The following is a 7,386-nucleotide window of genomic DNA, read 5'->3' as shown; positions in this document are numbered from 1 at the left end:
GACTGAGGTACAATTTTACATCTTTTTTTTTTTTTAAACAACCTGAGCTTTAAGAACATGCATGCTGTGATGTCATGAATGTAGAAAAATTGATATGACCAAATAAATGACCAAATAAATTCACACATATGGTAAACACAAAAAAAATATTATTAAGTTGTGTTCTTTTAGGTCTTGAAGATTAGGGCAAAGATATTCAAGGCTCTAACTATGATATAAGATATTATTTACATTATTTGAGGCCGCTTTCAATCAAGCCGTATAGATCGGGTGTTAAATCCTCCGCTGATTGATTTTTAACCACGGAATTCCTTAAAAAATAAGCACGACCGGGAGGTTTACAACAGTGGACCACAGTTGCCCTTGTGTTATAGGCTGGCCTACTAGAGAAAAGTTTTAATGTGGCAGCAAAAACATTGCTGATGCTAAAAACAGACCCACGTGAACCGCAGCTCGCGCTTTAATGTTATTAAGAAGTCCATTAGGCTCAATTAATCCACTAAATGAAATGATCTTACCTCCTCCTCGACCTGCTGGAAGCCCATCCGCCGAAGTACTGTTGTGTTTGAAATCGAGGTTGATTTGCTTGGTTGCCATTAGAGGACCCGCTCTGGCCTGAAACACCTGCAGCTGCAGGTCTGAAGAGCCGCCGCTGCTGCTCATCCACCGCGCTGCCTGACGGCTGTTGGTTGCGGTTCGAAATTTCCGACATTGTGGTTATCACATCTGAACGGGTTAAAATGTTATTTAAAAGTCCAATTGCCACATTGACACGGTCCCGGTCGACCATTTTCACATGTTAACCTTGTCCCGCTGGAGAGACACATCCGGTACCGACACGTGATGAGCCAATCAGAAACTGGAAATTCAAGTTGACTTCCGTTTCAATCAAACTCTCACACACACATACTAGTATACTTGCACACATCACATATTATTCTCTCGTACATTCACTATCATGTTGCTCATACATTCACTATCATGTTGCTCATACATTCACTATCATGTTGCTCCATCCATAATAGCGTGTAAGAGAGTATGAATAATATAATATGAATAATATTAAATAATTAAAATTAATATAAATATATAAATAATAGAAATATCAAATATATATGTATATATAAATATATACATTTAATAATATTACATTAATATTAAATTAATGTATATATAATGAAATATATAAAATAAATAATATATTAATAATTATATATTATTAATAATAACATAATAATAATAATAATAAATAATAATTTTATTTATATATAATATATAATATTATATATACATTTTATGAATTTCATATTACATTTAATTATTATGAATAATATTAAATAATATAGTAGTAAGTGTGTGTGACTATACTAGTGTATGTGAGAGAGTATGATAGTATGTGTGTGTGACTATACTAGTATATGTGAGAGTATAGTAGCAAGTGTGTGTGATTATACTAGTGTATGTGTGAGAGTATGGTAGTAAGTGTGTGTGACTATAGTAGTAAGTGTGTGTGATTATACTAGTGTATGTGTGAGAGTATGATAGTATGTGTGTGTGACTATACTAGTATATGTGAGAGAGTATGGTAGTAAGTGTGTGTGACTATAGTAGTAAGTGTGTGTGACTATAGTAGTATATGTGTGTGACTATAGTAGTAAGTGTGTGTGACTATACTAGTATATGTGAGAGAGTATGATAGTATGTGTATGTGACTATACTAGTATATGTGAGAGACTATGATAGTAAGTGTGTGTGACTATGATAGTAAGTGTGTGTGACTATAGTAGTATATGTGAGAGAGTATGATAGTATGTGTATGTGACTATACTAGTATTTGTGAGAGACTATGATAGTAAGTGTGTGTGACTATAGTAGTAAGTGTGTGTGACTATAGTAATGTTTGTGAGAGAGTATGATAGTACGTGTATGTGTGTGTGACTATAGTAGTAAGTGTGTGTGACTATACTAGTATATGTGTGAGAGTATGATGGTATGTGTGCGTGACTATACTAGTGTTTGTAAGAGAGTATTATGTAACATGTGAGAGCAAATATGAATTATTTCCTAAACGGCCTCTCATAGTAAAATGTCACTGACACACAAATTGACAGTAGGTTCATGAACACACTGTATCTAAAATACACGGGTGCTCATTTTACGGGCTGAAACCCAACCTGTTGAAACCGTCAATTGTCAGTACATGATTTTACGACAGATAAAATTAAAAAAATGACTGATATGTTTCACGCTCGTGTAACAATCAATCCAGTCATACACATCTCATTCATACAATGGCATGAATTACGTTTCATTCCGGTCAAAACGTACAAAACCAGGTCAAATACAGCATTACAACAGTAATCTGTGCCAATTCGTGCGGTGAATCAACCCTAATTTAACAATTCTATGCCACAAGTGACGAGAATTACGTTTCTATACGGTCAAAACGTACAAAGACCGGGTCAAATACAGTATTACAACAGTAATCTGTGCCAATTCGTGCGGTGAATCAACCCTAATTTAACAATTCAACGTCACTTCACCTGCAGGGCTTTTTGCAACACAAACTTTTCCAACACTAACTTCGCGCGGTTCCAATCATACATCTCACCCTTTCCGAGATCACTGGTTTTGAGTTCGTTGATCCCTCAGCCTCCCACCGCCGTCGAGGACCAAACTAAGGCCACCGACCTGGGATGAATTCACGTCCCAGGATTTTGGCACCGCAGATGGCTATTCAGCGATGACTGTCGACAGATTTCAGTGGTGGTTATCTTGGCGTCGGCGGGAGGTCTTCGGGATCCGGCTCGAAGGACCAATTTATGTTAGAGAGAAAAAACACTCAGTGATCTGAAGAAAGAGGCTGAGACATCTTATTTTCTTGCATGCAAGGGTAGGCGCACGAGCAGCGGACTACAACGGTCCTGCCCCCAGCAAAGTTTATTTAAAGACATGAAAAAATGGGTGTGTATTTACAGAAGAAAAGGGTGTAGATTTCAGAGTACAATCAGGAAGTAGGTGTGCCGTGGGTGTGGTGTGGATCACATCATCGCACAGTAGATTCAGATGAGGCGACCTTGACACGGCTCACATGACGCAGCCAAGAATGGTGAGAAAAGCAGATAGATAAAAGAAACAAATCAAACAGGCCACATCATGGGAAAATATTCTCACTCTAACAAACCGTTATGTCGAGGTTCTAACCGGGCTGAGCTGGGACTATTTCCGACGTCATCACATTACAGGCAGCTGATTGGTGGGGGGGCGGGGCCATCACCACCCTCCTCGCCTCTGATTGGTCGGGGGCGGGGCCATCAGACGTTTGAATCAGGAAGCGGGAGTCAGCGTGAGAGCGACTGGTGGCTCGCGGCGATTTTATTATAAAGCGCAAACGTCTGTTTGGTGATCCAACTCTGAGGTGCAGATGTTCATAAACCTGGTGCTGAGGAGAGAATTAAAAAAGGGACGTAGACGGGCTGTTTTACTCTCAGCCGCTCGCGGCTCCAGCTGGTTTCTTATCAGCGCCGACATGAACAAAGTGGTTGCGCAATCGCGTACGTCACAGCAGCTTCACCCCAACCTGCCCACTTCTCCCCTGGCTGTGGAAAAACATACGGGGACAAAACGGGTGGACCCGCGCCGAGCCGTGTCGAGCCGATTAGGTACTAGTGCAAAAGCGCCATTTGAGAGGGTTGGCTCGTCCGCCATATTGGATGGGGCAAATTTACCAGCAAGCTAATACATTTACATGGACTGTACTTCATAAAGTGTTTTACAAAAAGTGTTTTAAGCTAATGTCCGCCATATATCCATTCACACAAAAACACGAATATATATTGAAATCAAACAAGCACCAAAAACATTTCTATTAATTATTTAAAAAATATGATTATTTTTTGTTTTGCCCCTCCTTATTTCCTCTCTTGAGTCTTCTTTATCCTTCCTTCTGTATTATTCTTCCTCTCTCATACCAATCATTCCTGTAATCTAAGTAACTCCATTTAGTGTGAAAAACCTTTTAACTTTATTCATTGATCCATTGTATGTTTATATTGACCCACCTCTTACAGATTTCTCATTGATTTATTATGACTATTATTACTTGATTGTTGTTCTTTAAATTTCTTTACACATAATGCCAGTGTTAATTTATTCTGTTTACCATCGTTACACAGACTCTCTATGTCTCTCTCTTGTTCTCTCTCTCTCTCTCACACACACACACACACACACACACACACACACACACACACACACACACACACACACACACACACACACACACACACACACACACACACACACACACACACACACACACACACACACACACACACACACACACACACACAGTCATTAATATTCATTCATTAAACCACAGTATTTTTTCTTTGTCTCACTAATGTAATGTGTTGGGCTCAGATAATCGACAATCTTAGCAAAGCCGCTATTTTCCGCACCATCAGAAGAGTGTATTTGGCAACAAATCCTGCCTTAATGTCCATGGACCACTGGTTCTTGGGGTAACTGTACCAAATATTAATGTCCATGGACCACTGGTTCTTGGTAACTGTACCAAATATTAATGTCCATGGACCACTGGTTCTTGGGGTAACTGTACCAAATATTAATGTCCATGGACCACTGGTTCTTGGTAACTGTACCAAATATTAATGTCCATGGACCACTGGTTCTTGGGGTAACTGTACCAAATATTAATGTCCATGGACCACTGGTTCTTGGGGTAACTGTACGGGTCACTGTCAAGTCCAACTGACTTTAATTTAAGCCGATAATCGGTTGTTATCCCGTCTTCTCCACTAGTTGCAGCGGTTTTTGCTGATGTTTTACCACTCAGTGTGAGTAAGGGGGCTGGTCCAGTGGGGAAGTGACGTCAATGCAGACCCTCTATTTTTATTTTTTTGTATTTTATTGTTCTTGGGAAGTTAATTATTATTATTATTATTATTATTATTATTTATTTTTTTAAATGTATTCTGCGGGCTATTATTATTTTAACATGTTGTGTACGGCCACCTTGAGTGCCTAGAAAGGCGCCTTAGAAATAAAATGTATTATTATTATTATTATCATTATTATTATTATTCTGTCCCCCCTCTGCATTAAAGTATTGTACGTGAAAATGCCCAGCTAAGATCTGCTGTAGTTGCACGTCCATCAGTCGTGCACGTCCATCAGTCGTGCACGTCCATCAGTCGTGCACGTCCATCAGTCGTGCACGTCCATCAGTCGTGCACGTCCCTTCACCTCCTGCTGTTAGCAGAGGAATTAAAATAGAGCTGTCAATCAAACGGCGGGCACGGCCCCTCCGGGACTCACGGTGCCGCTTAATTATAGTCGTTTATCCAAACACTCTCTTTGAAATGTTGGTGAGCGGTTGAGCAGAGTATCAATCACTAAACGACACGTTTAAAGATGAAGGCTTCATATAAACCCAGGACACGGGGAGCTGCTGTCAGTCAGTCTCACAGCTCCACCCCCAGGTCTGTAACCCGGCCCCCGAAACTGCAGAACCAGAACCATTTTTAGTTCTGTGACGGTGAGGTAAATGTACTCAGAATCTGTAGTACAATCATAACAACTCACACAAAAAGACACCATCCACGCATGAACTAGTTTTTCTGCATCACTCTGCGAGAGGATTTTCCTAATCTTTGCAATATTACGGAGATGGAAAAATTTTATTTTACAAACCTGATTAATATGATGTTTAAACGACAAATCCTGACAAAAACAACACCAAGGTTTCTCACAGTTGCACTGGAAGCCATCGCAACACCATCTAGTCCCTTCCTAAAATGCTCTGGACCAAGAATGATATGATATGAATGATTTTATCTGAATTTAGAAGCAAGAAATGTCCTTGATGTCCCTAAGACATGCCTGAAGTACTAACGGTTCTGTTTCATCCGGCTTCATAGACAAATAGAGCTGCGTATCATCAGCATAGCAATGAAAGTGTATGCCGTGATTCTGGATTAAATTCTGGAATCACGTTCATGTCCTTCTCCAGTGCGTTCAACACTGATGGATATTAAACTGACGGCGATGCAGGTGGACCCTCCCCTGGTTTCCTGGATTAAGGATTATTGTCACACCGTGGTGAGGTTGTCTTGTCTTAGGTTTGTTTTGTCCTTTCATTTCCTGTTTTATTTTGAAAAGTAATTCTCCTCTGGTTTCAGGTCACTTGCTCATGTGTCTCAGTCTGATTGCCCTCAGTGTTTCCACCTGTATTTCCCTCCATCGGTTAAAATTAGTGCTGTCAGGCGATCAATTAATTAATCTAATTAATTACAGGATTTATAATTAATTAATCTAATTAATCGCATTTTAATCTCATATCTGCTAAAGGTCCCCAAACAAAGAATTTGAATTCTAGGACATTGCAAAATTGCAGTGCATGACTAATCAATTGAGTAAGAAGAGAAGATTTGAAATCCACATTTTTATAAGTGTGTTTCATAAATGACATTCAAAAGAAAAAGCTCAAGCACATCAGCAAACCAATTAGGCCAGGTGCATTATTCAAAAATCCAATGCAAATACAGTTAAATAAATACAATTCAGAAATAAAATTAGGCTGAGTCTTAAATAGACACTTAAGCAGACTCTCAATTCAAAATTAAAACTAAAGCTGACTCAATACAGCGATTCAAGTACTAGTAGCTGTAACGTTTACAGTGGAACTTGTCCGGACATGTTTAGTGTTTAAATGATAATTCAGGCTGGAGCAACTCCGCTGATAGGAACATTATTTTTAAAAAAATGTACAAATCACCACGTTCTTGTTGATAGTCCCGTCTTCTTTCTTTTTATACATAAACTTGCCGTTCAAAGGCCCTAACAAAGATTTGCTGAGTGGCTCCCCTGAGTCGTCCAGGTCTTTGTTAGTTTGACTAGCAGCAGGAGGGAAGTGACCTGTTACTGCCCAGTGAACTACGGGTCCCTCAATGGGACACATTTAAAATGCTCGCGCATTTTCTTTTCATTTCATTTTCATTTCTTACACACATTCTACCTGCTTTTTTGCACTGTTTTTTGTCTTTTATGTCTTTCGCACAACTTTATTTCCATTGCAATGTACTGAATATACTGTCTATATTATGTAATTATATATATTTTTTACTTTTTACTTTTTTTACCCCTCCCCTGCATGTGTGTGTTAAGTGTACTGCTGCTGAACTCAACGTGACGGTACCTGTTGGAAGACTCAGACCATCAACAGACCACACCATCAATGCTGGGTTTATGCCCTTTTATTTTGTTAGATCCATAAAAGTTCTCCAGAATGACTGAAGCGGGTTAAAGGTCAAGAGAGACAGCAAAAACATCAGACATGAGAACTAAAACAACCTCTCAACATCA

This window comes from Cololabis saira, chromosome 9 (genome assembly GCF_033807715.1).
Source record: "Cololabis saira isolate AMF1-May2022 chromosome 9, fColSai1.1, whole genome shotgun sequence".
NCBI lineage: Eukaryota > Metazoa > Chordata > Actinopteri > Beloniformes > Belonidae > Cololabis > Cololabis saira.
This window is presented reverse-complemented; position numbering follows the sequence as displayed.